A 20513-nucleotide genomic window follows, 5' to 3' on the forward strand; every position below is an offset into this window, starting at 1 on the left:
GGACTGTATCACTTCCACCTCTTTGTAGCCATGACTTTGATTGTGCTTTGCCATCATGATTGTACTGGTAAAGCCATGTTTCATGTCCTGTTACAATTCTTCTTTGGCCAGCCAGGATGTCAACAAGCAAAATTCTTTGAACATCCCCCAAAAAACTATTGTCACAACTTTTGCTCTTGACTAGTCTGTTTTTGCTTGTACTGTACCACTTCCACCTCCTGGTAGCCATGGCTTTGATTGTGCTTTGTCTTCAGGATTATACTGGTAAAGCCATGTTTCATGTCCTGTCACAATTCTTCAAAGAAATGCTTCAGGATGTTCATACCACTTGTTTAAAATTTTCATTGAAAGTTCTGTTATTGTCTGCAGCTGATCTGGGAATGACAGTTTTGGTATCCATCGGGCAGGAAATTTAATCAGTTGTAATTTTTCAGTCGGAATTGTGTAAGCTAAACCAGTTGAGATGTCTATGGTGTTGGCTATTGTTTATGCTGTTAATCACCAGTCTTCTTCAATTAGGGCATGAACAAAATTAATTTTTCATTGCAAATTGATGTGAATGGTCTGTCACTACAGGCTTCATCTTTAACATCATCTCATCCTTCTCAAAATGAGTTATCTATTTGTAAACTGATCGTTTCTTTGGGACATTGTTCCCATAAACTTTTCGTAAAGCATCATTGATTTCACCATTCTTCCACCCAAGCTTCACCATAAATTTGATGTTTGTTCTTGCTTCAGTTTTAGCAGAATTCACGTTACTCTGATAGGGGCTCTTTTCAAACTGATGTCTTAGCCTCCTTAGTGTCTCAAAGCAGATCCTGTTAAGACACAGTGTAACAAGTTAGGAAAAGTTTATTTTTGTGCAAAATAAATTTGAAGTGCATGCATAGTTTTATCATAGTACATATTTTCCATGAACTTTTTGAAGACCCCACATATATAAAACATTCCACCCAACAGCAAGAGAATATACCTTCTTCTATAGTACACATAGAACATTTTCCAGGATTGAACACATATTAGGACACAAAACAAGTCTTAAGATATTTAAGAAGATTGAAATGATATCAATGTTTTTCTGACCAGAATGGAATAAAGTAGAAATCAATAGCAGAAGAAAATGGAAAAATTTATTTTTTTTTTTTTTATTTTTTTTTTTTTATATTTATTTTTTTTTTAAATTTTATTTTGTCGATATACATTGTAGCTGATTAATGCTCCCCATCACCAAAACCTCCCTCCCTTCTCCCTCCCCCCATCCCCCCCAACCATGTCCTTTCTGTTTGTTTGTTGTATCAACTTCAAATAATTGTGGTTGTTATATCTTCTCCCCCCCCCCCCCCGGTTTGTGTGTGTATGTGTGTATGTGTGTGTGTGAATTTATATATTAATTTTTAGCTCCCACCAATAAGTGAGAACATGTGGTATTTCTCTTTCTGTGCCTGACTTGTTTCACTTAATATAATTCTCTCAAGGTCCATCCATGTTGTTGCAAATGGCAGTATTTCATTCGTTTTTATAGCTGAGTAGTATTCCATTGTGTAGATGTACCACATTTTCCGTATCCACTCATCTGATGATGGGCATTTGGGCTGGTTCCAACTCTTGGCTATTGTAAAGAGTGCTGCGATGAACATTGGGGAACAGGTATACCTTCGACTTGATGATTTCCATTCCTCTGGGTATATTCCCAACAGTGGGATGGCTGGGTCGTATGGTAGATCTATTTGCAATTGTTTAAGGAACCTCCATACCATTTTCCATAGAGGCTGCACCATTTTGCAGTCCCACCAACAATGTATGAGAGTTCCTTTTTCTCCGCAGCCTCGCCAGCATATATCGTTCATAGTCTTTTGGATTTTAGCCATCCTAACTGGGGTTAGATGGTATCTCAATGTGGTTTTGATTTGCATTTCCCGGATGCTGAGTGATGTTGAGCATTTTTTCATATGTCTGTTGGCCATTTGGATATCTTCCTTAGAGAAATGCCTACTTAGCTCTTTAGAAATATGTGGAAGTTAACAAATTCTTGAGAAGCCAATGATTCAAAAAAGAAATTGAAAGTAAAATTAGAAAGTATTTTGAGGCAAAAGAAGATGAAAATTGATGTACCAAAATATGGGATTCGGTAAAAGCAGTACTAGGGTATATACTGATAAATGCCTACATTAAAAAAGATCTCAAATAAACAACCTCATGTTACACCTGGGAAAAAAAGAACAAACTAAGCCTAAAGTTAGCAGAAGGAATGAAATAATCAAGATTAAAAGCAGAAATAAATAAAATAAAGAATAGAAAAATAGCAAAATGAGTGAAACTAAGAATTGCTTTTTCAAAAGGATGAACAAAATTGACCAACATGTAGGTGGATTAATTAAGAAAAAGAGAGACCAGACAAATAGATGAAAGCAAAAATTGAAGGGGAGACATTATAACTCATCTCATTGAAATGCAAGAATCATAAGAGTCTACTATGAACAATTATACGCCAATAAATTGGATAAGCTAGAAGAACTGGATAAATTCCTGAAAACATACAGCTAACAAAAACTGAATCATAAAGAAATAGAAAATGTGAACAGGCTTATAACTAGTGGGGAGATTGAATCAGTAATTAAAAATCTCCCAACAAAGCCCAGGACTAGGTGGCTTTAGTTAATATAAATTCTTTCAAATCTTCCCAAAAGCCCAAGAGGAATGAATACTTTCAGACTCATTTTATGAGGCCAACATTACCCTGATACAAAAGCCAGGCAAGGACACTACCAAAAAAAGTATGGGCCAATATCCCTGATAAAAATAGGTCCAAAAGCGGCCAATAAAATTTTAACGAAGGAAATTCAATTGCACATTAAAGGGATCATATATCATAATCAAGTATGATTTATCCCTGGGATGCAAGGATGATTCAACATAAGCAAATCAATAAATATGAAAGACCATATTAACAGAATGAAGGCTAAAAATATATATAATTTTAATGGATGCCAAAAAAGCATTTGACAAAATTCAGCACTCTTTCATGTTAGTTATTCTCAACAAATTAAAAAGGAAATCATCTGAACATAATAAAGGTTGTATATGAAAAGCCCACAGTTAACATTATACTCAGTGGTTAAAAAGTGAAATCTTATACCCTAAGATCAGAAAGATCACAAGGATGCCCATATTCACCAATTGTATTTAACATGGTACTGTAGTCCTAGCCAGAGCAATTAGGCAAGGAAGAGAAATGAAAGGCATCTAAGTTGAAAAGGAAGAAGTAAAATTATCTCTTTTTGGAGAAGACATGATCCTATATGTGGAAAACACTAAAGATGCCACAAAAAAAAAAAAAAAAAAAACGTGACAAGTAATAAAAGAATTCAGTAAAATTGCAGGATACATACAATATTCAGTTATATTTTTATACACTTACAATGAACTGACAAAAAAGAAAATTAAGAAAACAATCCCATTTACAATAGCATCAAACAGAATAAAACCTTTAGGAATAAACATAACTAAGGAGGTGAAAGATTTCTGTCTAAAAAACATTGATGAAAGAAATTAAAGAGGACACAAATAAATAAAAATATATCCCACATTTATGAATCAGAAGACTTAATAGTGTCAAAACATTTACATTATGCAAAGCATTTTACAGATGCAATGTAATCCTAATCAAAATTCTAATGATATTTTTTACGGAAATGAAATTTATATGGACATAAAGGATTCCAAATTCCAAAAGTGATAATGAGCAATAAGAACAAACCTGTATAAATATACCACATTTTCCTTTTCCAGTAGTCTGATGATGACATTTAGGTTGGCTCCAATTCTTAGCTATTATGAATAGAGCTGCAATAAACATGGGAATACAGGCATCCCTTGGACATGATGATTTCCATTCCTTTGGGTATATACCCAGTAGTGGGATTGCTGGGTCGTATATCAGTTCCATCTGTAATTGTTTGTAATTATTTGCCAGTCTAACTGGGGTGACATGATATCTCAGTGTGGTTTTGATTTGCACTTCCCAGATGCTGAGTGATGTTGAGTATTTTTGCGTGTGGCTCTTGGCCATTTGTATATCTTCCTTTGAGAAATACCTGCTCAGCTCCCTTGCCCATTTTTTAATTGGGATACTTGCTTTTTCACTGTTAAGTTTTTTGAGTTCCTTGTATACTCTGGAATGTAATCCTTTGTCAGATGCATAGTTAGCAAATATTTTATCCCACTCTGTAGGTTGTCTATAAAAAAGAATGAAATATGCTATTCACAGCAACATGGATGAACTTAGATAAAATTATAAGTGAAATAAGCCAGGCACAGAAAGAAATTCCACATGTCCTTGCTTATATGTGGGAGCTAATAAGTAATAAATAAATAAACAAAAAAAAAAAAGATACAACAATAACAGTAATACATTGAACTTTTAAGAGAAGAAAATAGAACTGAGGTTACCAGAGGTGGGAAAGGGGAAGGTGGACAGAGGAAAGGTAGGAATTAGCAAAGGGCCATAAAAATTGATTACATTGTTTAATGAAAATATACTAATTATCCTGATTTGATCATCACATATTACAGGTATTGATATTCAACGCTGTACCCCATAGATAATGTACAGTCAACTATGTTCCAATAATAAATAAATAATATTGTATAGAAAATAAACTACTGAGTGAGTCAAAAATAAATCTACTATAGAAATTAATCATAGGTGATCATTACATAGAAAAATCAATATATATACGTGAATATACATTTGCCTTTTCTTAAATCCAAAAATGTTAATGCTGCAACTAATGACAAATGAGATATTATGCAATGCAAATAATGTAAAAAATAGATAATCATTCAATACTTCATAAAACTGAAACCAACTTAAAAGGAAAAAAGGCTGGTTGCCTTACACCTTCTGATAATAAAACATATTACAAATCTGCAATGATCAACACAATATTGTGCTGCCAAAAAGACAGAATTATAGACCAATGGAACAGAATGGAAAGCCTATAAGTAAACCCATGCATATATCATCAACTGATCTTTGACAACTGTAACAAGAATACAGAATGGGGAAGGGATAATTTCATTAACAAATGTTGTGAAAACTGGATATCCACATGTAAAAGAATGGCTGGACCGTTATCTTTCACCATACACAAAAATCAACTCAAAATGGAATAAAGAAAAATATACGACCTGAAGCTATAAAACTCTTAGAAGTAAACACAGGGAAAAAGCTAATGGCATTAGTATTGGTAATGATTTACTAGATATGAAACCAAAAGCACAGGCAAAAACCAAAATAGGTGAGTGTGATTACATCAAATTAAACATTTTTGCACAGCAAAGGAAACAATTTTAAAGAGTGAGACTGCAACCTCTGGAATCAGAGAAAATATTTGCAAACCATATATATGATAAAGGGTTAATGTTAAAAATGTATGAGGAACTCCTACAACACAACAGGAAAAAATAAATAACCCAATTTAAAATAGGCAAAGGACTTCCATACACATTTCTCCAAAGAACACACACAAATGGCCAACAGGTACATGAAAAGATGTTCAACACCATCAACTATCAGGTAAATCCAAATCAAATCACAATGATATATCATCTCACATCTTTTAGGATAGCTATTTTTTAAAAAATATATTGGCCAGGATGTTGAGAAATTGAATATTTATACAATGTTGGTTGGAATGTAAAATGGTCCAGCCAATATGGAAACTATATGGAGGTTTCCCCCAAATTACATAAATACCAAGAAATACCATGTGATCCAGCAATTTCATTTCTGGATATTAATTCAAAGTATTTTTATTTTATTTTATTTATTTTTATTTTTATTTTTATTTATCAATATACAATATAGTTGATTTTTGTGTCCCTTTACCAATTCCTCCTTTTCCTCCCTCCCTCTCTCCCCTCCCCCCATCAACATTATATCTGTTCACATGTCTTAACAAAATCAAGGACTTGTTGTGATTGTCTTCTTCCCTCCCCCCAGTTCATTTGTTTATTTACTTATTTATTTTTATTAGCTCTCACAAATAAGTGAGAACATGCAGTAGTTCTCTTTCTGTGCCTGGCTTATTTCACTTAATATAATTTTCTCTAAGTCCATCCATGTTGCTGCAAACGGTAGTTCATTTTTTTTTTTTTTTAATAGCAGGGTGGTATTCCATTGTGTAGATATACTACATTTTCCTTATCCACTCATCCGATGATGGGCATTTAGGCTGGTTCCAACTCTTGGCTATCGTAAATAATGCTCCAATAAAAATGGGAGTGCAGGTATCTCTTCGACATGATGATTTCCATTCCTCTGAGTATATACCCAGCAGTGGGATTGCTAGGTCATATATAAGTTCCATCTGTAATTGTTTGAGGAACCTCCATACCATATTCCATAATGGCTGCACCGTTTTACAGTCCTACCAACAGTGAGACTCACCAGCATGTGTTATTCTTTGTCTTTGTTATTAATAGCCAGTCTAACTGGGGTGTTATTCCCTGTCTTTGTTATTAATAGCCAGTCTAATGGGTATTCCAGCCTTAGAATAGCTGGGTCATATGGTAGTTGTTTCCTCAAACAACTATCTGTAGTTGTTTGAGGAAACTCCATACTATTTTCCATAAGGGCTTCACCATTTACAGTCCCACCAACAGTGTAGGAGGGTTCCTTTTACTCTGCAACCTCACCAGCTTTTCTCATGCTCAGTCTTTTGGATATTAGCCATCCTAACTGGAGTGAGATGGTATCTCAAAGGGGTTTTGATTTCCCGAATGCTGAGTGATGTTGAGCATTTTTTCATATGACTGTTGGCCATTCGTATATCTTCCTTTGAGATATGCCTATCCAGCTCCTTTGCCCATTTTTTAATTGGGTTACTTGTTTTTTTACTGTTGTGTTGTTTGAGTTCCTTGTATATTTTTATTAATCCTTTGTCTGATGTATATTTTTCAAATATTTTCTTCCACTCTGTTGGATGTCTTTTTGCTCTGTTGATTCTTTTGCTGTGTAGAAGCTTTTCAGTTTGATATAATCCCATTTGTTTATTTTTCCTTTGGTTGCCTGTGCTTTGGGGGTCATATTCATAAAGTCTGCCCGATCCTACTTCCTGGAGTGTTTCCCCTATGTTTTCTTCAAGGAGTTTTATTGTTTCAGGACGTATATTTAATTCTTTAATCCATTTTGAGTTGGTTCTGGTATATGGTGAGAGGTACAGGTCTAGTTTCATTTTCCTACATATGAATGTCCAATTTTCCCAGCACCATTTACTGAAGAGGCAGTCTCTTCCCCAGTGGGTGGTCTTAGAGCCTTTGCCACAGATCAGATGGCTGTAGGTGCATGGGTTGATTTCTGGATTCTCTATTCTGTTCCACTGGCCCATGTGTCTGCTTTTATGCCAGTATCATGCTGTTTTGGTTACTATCCAAAATATTTGAAATAAGGACCTCAAAATGACATTTGCACTGGTATGTTCATTGCAGTACTATCCACAACACCAAGATGTGGAAGCATCCTAAATGTCCATCCTAAATATTCAGTGGATGAATACATAAACAAAACATGGTATGTACATACTGGAATATTATTCAGCCTTTAAAAAGAAGAGAATGTTGTTGTCTTAGTCCATTTCTGTTGCTTTATAACAAAATACTTCCAACTACATACTTACAGTTTTGGAGGCTTGGAAGTCCAAAGTCCAGGGAAAACATCTGGTGAGGGCTTTGTCCTGGTGGTGACTACAGCAACTCAGGATATCACATGGTCAATATGGCAGAGTGGAGAGAGACTCTCAAGTGCTCTCCTTTTAAAGACCTCAGAACCATGACCATGACCACCATTATTGATCCATTCATTAGGGCATACTCCTCAGAATCTAATCACCTCCTCAAGGACCCACCTTTCATCTACCATAATAGGATTTCCTACCGTCTTAACAGTCACAGTGGGTATCAAGCTTCTAATACATAAAACTTGGGGGATACAATTCAATCCATATCAGTGGTCATATGTGACAACATGAATGACTCTTGAGGAAATCATGCCAAGTAAAGGACAAATACTATATATATGATATGTATTTATATATATACATACTGTGTATGTATACTGTATGTATGTATGCTATATATACAGAAGGACAAATACTGTATGATTCCACTTATATGAGGTGTATAAAAATTGAAACATATAGATGCAGAGAGTATAATAGTGGTTTCCAGGGCCTGGATGATGCAAAAATGGGCAGTCGTTATTTGATAGGTATAAATTTTCAGTTAGGCAACATGATTAAGTTTTAGAGTTTCCCTTTATAACATTTTGCCTATAGTTAACAATACCATATCATCATGTGTCTCATAATATTTCAGTCACCGACAGACCAAATATATTATGATGGCCCTATAAGATTATAAAGGAGCTGAAAAATTCCTGTCATCTAGTAGCATTATTGTTGTTATAACATTGTAGTGCAATTACTTAATTATTTTTATAAATTTAATGTAGCCTAAATGTATGGCATTTATTGAGTCTACAGTAGTGTGCAGTTATGTCCTGGGCCTTCATATACACTCACCACTCACTAACTGACTTATCCAGAGCAACTTACAATCCTACAAACTCCATTTATTATAATTGCCCTAAATAGGTGTACAAGTTTTTATCTTCTATACTGTATTTTTACTGTAACTTTTCTATGTCTAGATATGTTTAGATACATGATCAATATTGAGTTAAAATTGCCTTCTGTGTTCAGTATAGTAATAGGCTATACAGGTTTGTAGCTTCAGGGAAATTGGCTGTACCATATAGCCTAAGTGTGTTGTAGGCCATACCATCTAGGTTTGTGTAAGTACACCGTATGATTTTTGCACAATGAGAAAATTGCCTAATGATGTGTTTCTCAGAATGTATCACCATCAAGCAATGAGTAACTGTATTGCACGCTTAAAAATCTTTTAAAGGTAGATACAGGTTAATTGTTCTTACACAGTAATAATTTTTTAAAAACAGCTGGTAAAAGGTAATTAATTTCAGACAGAGCAGAGTTCAGAGCAAAGAAAATTAATAGGGATAAAAAGGGAGCATTACATAGTGATAAAGGGATCAATTCTCCAAAAACACATAAAAATCCCTAATATGTGTGCAATTAACAATAGCACATCAAAATCTGTGAGGCAAAAACTGATAGAAATAGGAGGAAATAGATGAATCCTCTATTATAGTTGAAGACTTCAACATCCTTCTTACAAGGGGTCTTCAAAGAGTTCATGGGAAGATGCATGTTATCTTTTAATTCCATTTTCCCCCAAATTTTTTGAAGTACCCTTATATTAGAAATAGACATTGGCCACAATAATCAACCACATTGTATATTGACAAAATAAAAAAAATTTAAAAATTAAAAAAAAAAAAAGGACAGATTGATCCGTCAGAAAGTCAGTAAGGATGTAGTCAAACTCAAGAGCAACATAAATTAACTCAACATAATTGACATCTATAAACTACTGCCTTTTTATTGAAACATAATTGAGTGTACATATCTCTGGTATATGGCCGTGAATACCAATACCTGTGTGCAATATGTGATGCCAAAGTCAATATAGTTAGTATATTCAACATTACACAATGTAATCATTTTTTTGTGGCCCTTTACCAATTTCCCACTAACCACTTCCCTCCCCCATTCCCTCTGTTGGAGGCCTCAATTCTATTCTCTCCTTTTGAAAGTTCAACAAATGATTGTGATGGTTGCATCTTTCTTTTTTTCTGTATTTGTTTATGTTTTTTAGCTCCCACTTATGAGTAAGGATAAGAGGTATTTCTCTTTCTGTGTCTGGCTTATTCCACTTAATGTAATTTTCTCTTAAGTTCATCCATGTTGCTTCAAATGGCAGAATTTCATTCTTTTTTATGGCAGAGTAGTATTCTACTGAGTATATATACGTTTTCCTTATCCAGTCATCCGCTGATGGACATTTAGGTTGGTTCCACCTCTTGGCTGTTGTAAATAGAGCTGTGATAAACACGGGAGTAGAGGTATCCCTTCAACATGGTTTCCATTCCTTTGGGTATATACCCAGCCATGGGATTGCTGGGTCATATATCAGTTCTATCTGCAGTTGTTCGATGAAGCAGAAGAAAAAGTGCACTAGGGGTCAGAAGACCTTTACTCCAGTTCTGTAGAGATTTGTGACTTGAAATAAGTCACATAACATTTTAGAGCCTCATTTTCCTTATTTAGGTAATGGGGAAATAATATTTACCTTACTTATTTCATATATTGGTTCTAAAACTCAAATGAGGTAGTATATGGAATTTTTTGGTAAACCATAATTTGTGTGACATTTTTTTAATCTATTAATTTCTCTTTTGGATTGAATCTATGAAAATATATTTCCTGAAATTTTAATTTTGTCTTTCTTCTAATGTTTTCTCATATTAAAAAAGGCTATAGCATTAGAGCTCCTTCTTTAGTCCTAAACAGACAATTAATACATTTTTTACATTCTTGGAAGGTTTATTTTTGTTTAATAATTTACTTCTTGTGAAACACAAGAGGCTAGTAGAAGAGGTGGTGAGAATATCATCATGATTGATTGTTGACTTTTTAGCACATTAACAATATTTATGATGAGTCTTTGAATTCTATTTCTTGGTTTCTGGCCTCCAATAAAAGATTTGGGGCACTAAAATATCGAGTCCATTTGTTATTCTTACATGGCCAAACTCAAATAAGGCCTTCCAGTTGGAGCATATGTTTATTCTGAGAAAGCATTACTACTAACACATGCAAGTTGGGCTCTATGGTTGTGCAGGTTTATTCTCTCTGTTTGGCTTACAGTCCCTCTTAAAAAAACAATTATTGTGTGAGAACACAAAAATTGTGAAGCTAATTTCACCAAAGAAAATATACAAAAGTAGGTCAGCCATTGGATTCTTAACACAGCATTAGGCTACTTAGTAGTCTCAACTTGGGTCTGTTTGGCTTTTATTTGCTTAAACTATATTAATGATTTACTGCATATGAATTGTCTATTGTATATACAGAATGAAAAAAAAAATGATAGATCAGGACAAAGGAGTTTTGTCCCATCAGTGGAAAAAATGGTTTCAAATTTGTCAGCTGTTCAAAAGAGGGTGGTTCTTCTTTCCAGCTGGTGGAAATAGGAAGCAGGTTTACTGATTTGTTTCTTCTAATAGAGACCTGTTTCTTCCTTGTGATGGTCATCTATCCCAATTGGTAGCCCTTTGACTTGCTTGTGAAATTCAGAATATTCTTGGGATCACGTCTCCCTCACCCTCTCCCTCTCCCTCTGTCTCCTCTCTCTCCTCTCTCTCCAGTCAGACAATTGTGAAGATTAGATATCTGGAAATCTAGTGAAGACTGATGCACTTCTTAACCCCCTTCACTATCTTCTGTATTCTAGCAAGATTTCACACTGAGGGGGTTATATGGTTAAAAGTCATCAATTCTGCTGCTTCTTACAAGGAAGTAGCCTAAATAGCCAAGTTGCAAGATACCATGAGTTTCACAGGTGATACTTGGAAGGAAAGGTAATTAACACCTAAGTCCTTAATCCTGATCATACAAGAAGGTAGGTGAGAAGCAGCTCCTCTAGAATACATACCCATGTTTGCACTATTATGTGGCTCACTTTATCTGCTGCCTCAAAATATTGCTTCCTATCTTGCTTGCCTATAAGGTGACAGTCAATTCATGATAATATCTTTTATTCATTGATGAATATGAAAAGAAAAACTTGGAAGGTCAGGAAAATGTTTCCTTTCTTGAGAATCTTAAAGCTATTTAGCAGATATTTATTGAGCATCTACTATATGTGAGGCTTAGCATGTGGAACTTAGAGATTAATGACTCACTCTGTCCTCAAGAAGCTCAGAATAAAACCTACTGAGAACCTTTTTCTTAGTGTCCTTTGACTCCAGAGGCAATTTGTAAGCCTTTTCTTGACAGCCCACAAAGATAGTGTTATTGTAAGTATAAATTACTAAAACTATAGAATCAGAAGGGGACCTCTCAGGAGCAGATGTGGTAGACATGATTGACACTTTCATCATGATAGCTGTGTCAACAAGGAGATACAACTAACAACATGTTTACTGGTATGTCCAGCTCAGATGTCGGTGCTACATGGGAATAGATGTCTCCACAGATTGGTGATGCCAGTTTGGGTAGTGACCCAAAGATCCCTGTGATATATAGATGCACTATCAACTCTAGAATAGAGCCTCACTCCTGAACGTGTTTCACATCTAATAGAGTCATGGGTATATTTGCATAAAACTACATGCCATTTTGTTGAAATTCACTTATGTCTAAATGAACTATAAAATATATTCTCTAATGATTTCAGGTTAAATATTATGCCAGTTTCTTTTGTCTTGGTTTTTAACTGATATTTTTCACCTATTTAGTATCATTTTCCCAAGACTTTCTCAATTTCAAACATTCTCTTTCATTATCCTTGCAAACCATCAGAATGTCCCAGAAATTCCAATTTTTTCAACATCCAAGTTATATCTCCTAGATTTCACCCGGCACCAGGAAGCAACACAGAAACCTCATTTATCAGATTTTATGGATTGATTTGGAGTTTGGAGAATATAGTCATCATACTACTAAAAGCAATATTCAGGGAATGAGGAAATTCCCAAAGCTAGTAAGTAAGAAGAAGAATAAGGCACTCCACAAACCTTTGTTAGGCCATACTTTCCTCCTGGACCACGGTTTAATTCTCTGCCTTCTAGATGCAAAACATGTTTTGAACCACTTAAAATTATAAAATGTCAATTGGTTATTAATATAATGATTTAACATTTAATTTTTTTTTCTGAGTTCAGAATTTAGTTTATTTCACTGAAATGAAGCAGCTGAAAGTACTTCTTTCATCTATATTGCTGAAATTCTGGTTTTAAATGCATATATAAAAACTTATCTAAAACCAGAATTGAAGAAAATGTCCAGAATTATCAGTACAAAATTTATATAAAAGAAAATAACACATTATTCCTAGTTCAGGATTTAGTGAAATTCACTGAAATAAAGCACTTGAAAGTGCATCTCTCATCTGTTGTGCAGAAATTCGTGATTTACGTACACATGAGAAAACTTACTGAAAACCAGCATTGGAAATAAAACCCAGAAACTTCAGTATAAAATTTATGTGCAAAGAATGTTACAAAATTTCTAGTCCAAATTAGTTTAATTCACTAAAATAAGAATCTGAAATAGTAGCTTTTACCTACCTTGTTGAAATTGATATTTTAAATGCATGTATGGAAACTCACTGATCAGCAGTTAAAGAAATGATTTAAAAATATTAGAATAAAAGTTGCATAAAAGACAATGATATATTACTCCTAATTATTTCAATTAGAAATAATTCAGAATTATTCAATTTGTTGAAATGAAAACAGCTGAACGTACATCTCTTCTACCTTGCTAAAATTCTGATTTTAATGCATATATGAATACCTATTTTTTGAGATGATTTATTACACATATATGTGGGGTACAAAGTTGACTTTCAGTAGTTGTGTACAATGTGTGATGGTCAGATCAGGATAGTTAGCTTATTCATCATTATAATACATAATCATTCAAATAGGTAGTTTATTTTGCAGTGGGGTGGAGAGGGATGGGTAAAATGTTCAAAGTTAATCTTATTCAAGTGTTTGTTGTGTTCCTGTCAACTTTGTAAACTGCAGATATGACTTTTTTGTCAATTGGATCATGAAAAAACTAATAGATTTCCACCTCAGGGTGGAAATCTGATAGATTTCAAATGGTTAGGAATTAATGTTTATTCTAAAGTGTGGTCTTTTAAGATTTATGTTCTTATTTTGTTTTGCATAAAAGGTTAATAAGAGGAAATAGTCATACCTGATCTGCAAATTGTGCATAGGGTCTATATAAAAACATTTTGCTATTTAGTAAAGTCTAGTTAAGATAGTTCTTAAATTCACTGATCATCTGTGGTTTTCTTTTTTTGAAATGATTTTATTTATAATTTATAGAAATATAATCTGTAATTATAAATATAATTCAGCCTTTTTTTTTTAGACTGAGTCTTATCCACAGTCACAAGATAAGTTTTCTTAGGCCTGTGTAATATTCTTAGTAGTAATATGTAGAAGAAACTGAAAGAGTGCTACACCTTTTCAAACACTCGGCCTTTGAGATCCAGATGTCTTTCTGCCCTATGGTGCTGAACTTTAAATGGGTAAAATGTGTTTCAGAGGTCAATTTATCAAGTTCTTACCATAGGTTTGCCTTCTGCTCATGTGACTTTATTGGAATCTCTTTTTCCCAAGGCTGTGGACCTCTTTTGACATTTCTGCCTCAGCAACAAAGGATAAAAGCCGTGCTGTGATGGATAAGACACACAAGTAAGAAATACAGATGTGGACTACAGCCCTCCAAAGAAGAACTGACCTTGCTGAGGATCTATGCCAGACATTGGAAATATCTGAAGTGTTAAGAGGTGAGTTTGGTGGTTGTTGGTCATATGTGTGTGTGTGTGAGTGCATGGGAGCATGCATGTGTGTTGAAAATGGTAGACTTATACGGAGAAGATGATCTACATAATGTGAAATGCTGAAGCTTTTCTTTTTTGAGAAAGTTAAGCTTTCTCCCAGAAAGGTTGAGCGATCAAAGCAGTAGTGAAAATCTGAAGAACATAGCTAATAAGATTATCTTCATAGGTTGAAAAATGTAGGCTTTTGAAGTCAGCAGGAAATCAGCCTAGGTTGGGATGATAGGAAAGGAACTATCATTGAGCTTTACCAATCAAGTACCAAAAGCTTTACATGGGTTATCCCATTTAATCCTGATAGCAGTCCTATGATGTGTATGTATTATTATCTCCATTTTACACACAGAAAACAGTCTTGAACAGGTTATTTGACTTGCCTAAGATCACATAGCTATTAAGTTCAGGGTTGTGGTTTAGATCCAGGTCTCTGTCTTGTAACACTGTACTTGGAAAGAACTAAATATCTAAGAGAAAACTATGACTGTACTATTTCATGATTTTCTTATGAAGAATTGTGCTTCTATTTCACTGTGACTCTAGTTCATTTTAGTTTTCTGAGGAAAGTTTTTTACATGGTATATTCAGAAAATCCTTCAGCAATCCCAGTATGTACAACCAACCAACAAACAAACAAAAAACAAAAACAAAACAAAAAAACAGCACTAGTGAAAGAGCAACCATTTTCAACAATATAGCATCTGTACTTCTGATTTTTTTTCCTTTTTCCTTCTTCTGCATTTTTTCATATACAGTATCACATAAATGGAAACAAAAATTTCCAGAATAGATATGTTCTTTATAAGTATAGAAACAAAGCCTTCCATTTTGTGATCTGTTTGATTTATTTAGCTAAAGGAGCAATGCAAAATATATTTCAACTGATTCTAGATTCATGTTGTGTAATTTTGGACACTTGATCAGTCTAAGGAATTTAAGCCTCTTTTGATAATTTAGAAGTGTTTAGGTAGTTTCAAAGAAAGGTTAGGATATAAATCTATTTTTGTCAAATGTAAAGGTGCTTCAAAAAGTTCATGAAAAGATTTGTATTATCTTTTAATTTTATTTTTCCATGCACTTTTTAAGAAGTACCCTCATAGAACTTTGAAGTTTAGAACCTTTAGAACTTCTTCCACATGGCATTTATTAAATTTTAATCACATCTTTTGTAATATTTTTCAGAATTCATTAAGTATGCCAAAATTATGGGCAATTGTGGTATAGTGGCAAGATCCCTTGATCTGAAGTCAGAGAATCTAAGTTGAAATCACTGCTTTGTCTCTTATATACTGAATACGTTTATTTGGACAATTAATTTACTCTCTCTGAGCCTCAGTTTTCTCATCGGTGATATAAGAATAATCATATATCCTCATATAGTCGTGAGAATAACCTAAGATAATAAATGTGAAAGGACTCTGTAGACAATAAAGTTCCACTGGAATGTGAGGAGAAAGGGAATAAAATGAACACTAAAAGGATAGTTACCGTATGCTAGTGACTGTGATAATTGGTAGCTTATTTTCTCTGTTGCTCCCAGCAAGTCCAAGGTCTGCATATCCCTAAGAAAGAGCAGCCTGCTCTCCTGCCTTGGGTCATATTTCCTGGCTCTCCTACCTATTTCCCCAGGAGCCAGTCAGTAATTGGCAACATACTGGCAGGAAGGTAAAAATGTATGAAAGAACCGCCTTCTAGGTCATTCTCTTTGTGTAAAGTGATCTCTCCTCAAAGAGAAGCCTGCTTAACAATTCATATGGGAGAACTCAGGTTTAGAGAACTTAGATAATTTGTCTAAAATGACTGTATTAGTCCATTTCTGTTGCTTATAACAAAATACCTGGAACTGTGTAATTTATAAGAAATCAAAATTTATTGCTTATAGTTTCTGAGGCTGGGAAGTCCAAAGTCCAGGGAACACACCTGATGAAGGCTTTGTTTGGTGGTGGCTTCAGTGACACAGGGTATCACATTGTGAGATGGTGGAAGAAGACAGAGAGAGAGAGCTCTTCATGCCCTCTCCTTTTAAAGACCTCAGAACCATGCCCACGACCACCATTAAACCATCAACTTAATCACCTCTTCAAGAATTATCATAATAGGATTTCCCATTATCAACAGTTACAGCAGTGATTTAGCTTCAGTGACTTTGGGGGGCCATTCAGTCCACTGTATTCTGCCCCTGGCCCCGAAGTTTATGCCCTTCTCATAGGTAAATACATTCATTCTGTCCCCAAAGTCTTAAAATCCAAAGTCCAAAGTTCCTATCTGTGAAATCAAAACAAGTTATCTACTTCCAAGATACAATGGTGGGACAACCATAGGGTACATATTCCCATTCAAAAGGGAGAAATAGGCCAAAAGAAAGGGTAACAGGTCCTAAACAAGTCCAGAACCCAGCAGGGAAGGCATTAAATCTTACGGCTGGTGAATCATGTACCTTGACTCTATGTTCGACATTCTCTGGAAGCTGGTGTGGGGATTGGTCTTCCAACTCCTCAGGCGGCTCCACCTCTATGGTTCTCCTGGTCTCAGATGATGCTTTAGCTCTCACAAGCATCACATGCTGGTAGCTTTACCATACTGAGATCTCCATGATGGTCCTACTCTCACAGCTCCACTAGGCATGGCACTAGTGGGGGTTTTCTGCTGCAACTCTGACCCCACATTTCCTCTCCACATTTCTCTAGCAAAGGCTGTCTGTGGTGACTCTGCCTCTGTGATAGATCTCTTCTTGGTCTGCCAGGCTTTTTCATACATCCTTTGAAATCAGGGTGGAGGCTCCCAAGCCTCCACAACTCTAGCATTCTGTGAGCGTGCAGACTTAACACTACATGGACAACACCAAGGCTTCAGGCTTGTATTTTCCAAAGATGTTGTTCCAGCCACACCTGGGGTTAATGTAGCCACAGCTGGAGCAGCCAAAGCAGCTGGAATATTAGTGTGGGGAGAAGTCTCCCAAGGTGGCCCTGGGTAGCAAGCCTGTGGAGATGCCTCAGGCCTGTTCCCCAAGACCATTCTGTCTCCCTAGGTCTCTGGACCTGTAATGGAAGATGCAGCCTCCAAGACTTCTGAAATGCCTTCAATGTCTTTTTTTTTTTTCTTCTTCTCTTGATAATCCCTTTCTTCTGTACAAATCTCCTTAGCTGGGCTGCACCATTGAATTTTTCTCCTGAAAATGCTCTCTGCTTCTCTACCACATGGCCATACTGAAAGTTTTCCAATGTTTTGTCCTCTGCTTTCTTTTGAATTATAAATTCTGGCTTTATGTTATGGCTTTTCTGCATAAGTCAGCATAAGCTCTTACAAATAGCCATGCAAGTTCTTGAATGCCTTGCTCCTTAGAGATTTCTTCTACCAAATACCCTGGGATAGCAACTTTAAGTTTCACATTCCATAAAACTTTGGGGCACGAAGAGAATGCAGCCAAGTTCCTTGCAAGTTCATAGAAAGGGTGATCTTTGCCCCAGTTTCTAGTAAGTCCCTTCTCATTTACATCTGAGACCTCCTTAGAGTGGTCTTTACAGTCAGTCCATAGTTTATCAGCATTCTTGTCACCACCACTTAACCAGTCTCTTAGAAGTTCCAAATTTTCCTCACCATCATCTAGACTTTTCCCAGCCTATACATCCATATTCTTCCAGCCTCTCCTCAACACCCAGTTCCAAAGCCACTTCCACATTTTCAAGTATTTGTTATAAGCAACATCCCACTTCTCTGGTACAGATTTTCTATATTAGTCCATTTCTGTTGCTTATAACAAAATACCTGGAACTGGGTAATTTATAAGAAAACTAAACTTATTGCTTACAGTTTTGGAGGCTGGGAAGTCCAAAGTCCAGGGAACATATCTGATGAAGGCCGTCCTTAGTGGTAGCTTTGGTGACACAGGGTATCTATAACATTGTGAGATGGCAGAAACAAACAGAGAGAGCTCCTCATGCCCTCTCCTTTTAAAGCCCTTAGAACCACACCCATGACCACCATTAAATCATCAACTTAATCACCTCTTCAAGGCCCTGCCTTTCAATTATAATAATGGAATTTCTTACCCTCAACAGTTACAGTGGGGATTAAGCTTCAGTGACTTTGGGGAGCCATTCAATCCACTGCAGTGGCCCAGCTAGGATGTAGAAAGGTCAGGGTTCAAGCCCATTGATTGTAAAATCTATGCTTTTCTTTGTGTGTTGCAGCATTACAACACACAGGAAAATATCGGCATAGAAAAAAATAGCACTTTAGTAGTAAAATATGTAGAACTGACTTTAAGTGCAATAGGAATTCAGAGAAGGTTAATCTTAATTCAAATTTGATTTTAATTAGTCCGTGTTTTTCTCACTAAGGTGGGCCTTGTAGATTGTCTAAATAGAGAAAAAAGAAGCAAAATAATAACTTCTTTGAGTCTGTTTCTTCAACTATAAAACAGAAATGATACCATTCACCCCACCTTACTACCACTGTTAGGATTGAATGAGACGGCATATGTAAAAACATTTTCTAAATTATGAAAGATTAGTCTTTGTAAATTTATTATTACTTGCCAAAGTATGAAAGTGGGAATATATGTGATGTGTGTCCATAGAGCTGACTGTAAGGAACTAGTTTAAGGATGGGCAACTCTACTACCAGAGAATTATAAAATCTCAGGGTAGGAATGGACCTCAAAGGTCATCTGATTCAATCCCTATCTTGTGCTTGTTAAAATGTGTGGTGTCTCTTAAGGAAAATTATCTGTATCTTGATATAGTCTTTTCCTTCCCAAATTCTGTTAATTTTAGACAACCGTGCTACAGAGTTTTTCATCAATTTTGCAAATTGATTTGAATTCACCTTTTCTTATACTTTTAAAGACTTTAGTGCTCGCTTCAGCAGCACATATGATAAAATTGGAATGATACAGAGAAGATTAGCATGGCCCTTTTGCACACAAATTTGTAAAGTGTTCCATACTTTTATATTTTCAAACTGCTAGAATCACAAAGAAATGATAAATTTTTATGATGATGGATATGCTAATTACCCTGATTTGATCACCACATATTGAATACATATATTAAAATATAACTCTGTGCCCCATAAATATGTAAAATTAATACCTGTTAATTAAAAACAAATTTATAAAAATAAATTAATTAAATAAAAATTTTATTTAAAATATTTTAATAATGTTGGTTGAAGTAAAAGTGTTGTATTTATTTCAATGCAGAGTCTTCCTTGTTCTAGTAATTACCGTCTTCCAAAAATAGGGGAACTGGACTATAGGAAGGCAGTCTGCTTAGTTCTACTCATTCTTTCTGAATTGTGTTCCTAAAAGCAGAGTCCAGGGTCTTTGCATTTCTAAATAAAAACCCTGACTCCTTGGGGAGATATTTTAACACAAAGCACAGAAATGGAACTTTCAGCTCACTTAATCTGGATATGAATCTGTACCTAGGTGCTAATTCATCGCAGGAAAGACCCTGCCACTAATTTGGATTAGTTTAGACCTTTGGTAATCATTTCAAGGCCGTCCTCAGTATAGGGGTTAATTCCAAAGGTAATGTTAGTTATTTTTCTGCAGCTCCAAACATACTTTCCAAGGAAACAACAATATTGCAAATGGTAGTTAATGCAGGTGACATTTATTTTCTTCTTTATATGTTTTTCTGATTTCCAATTTTTCTACAGCAAGCATGTATTATATATGTAATTTTTAAAAAATTTATCGGAGTGAAATTCACATAACATAAAAGTAGCCATTTTGAAGTAAACAAGTGGCATTTAGTACATTCACAGTGTTATGCTAACTTTCTATATAGTTGCAAAACATTTCTGTGACTCCAAAGTAAAACTCTTTACCCATTAAGCAGTTTCTCCAATTCTCCACTGCCCTTAGCCCCGGGCAGCCACCAATCTGTGTTCTGTCTCTATGGATTTATCTATTCTGAGTATTTCATGTATATAGATGCATACAA

General features: G+C 35.1%; 1 pseudogene; it reads left to right on the forward strand.

The window, feature by feature from the left end:
* The first annotated feature begins 19415 nt into the window (after positions 1 to 19415).
* Positions 19416 to 19513, forward strand: LOC134368791 (U6 spliceosomal RNA; annotated as a pseudogene).
* Positions 19514 to 20513: the final 1000 nt, after the last annotated feature.

Source organism: Cynocephalus volans, chromosome X, assembly GCF_027409185.1.
Source record: "Cynocephalus volans isolate mCynVol1 chromosome X, mCynVol1.pri, whole genome shotgun sequence".
In the NCBI taxonomy this organism is placed as follows: Eukaryota; Metazoa; Chordata; class Mammalia; order Dermoptera; family Cynocephalidae; genus Cynocephalus; species Cynocephalus volans.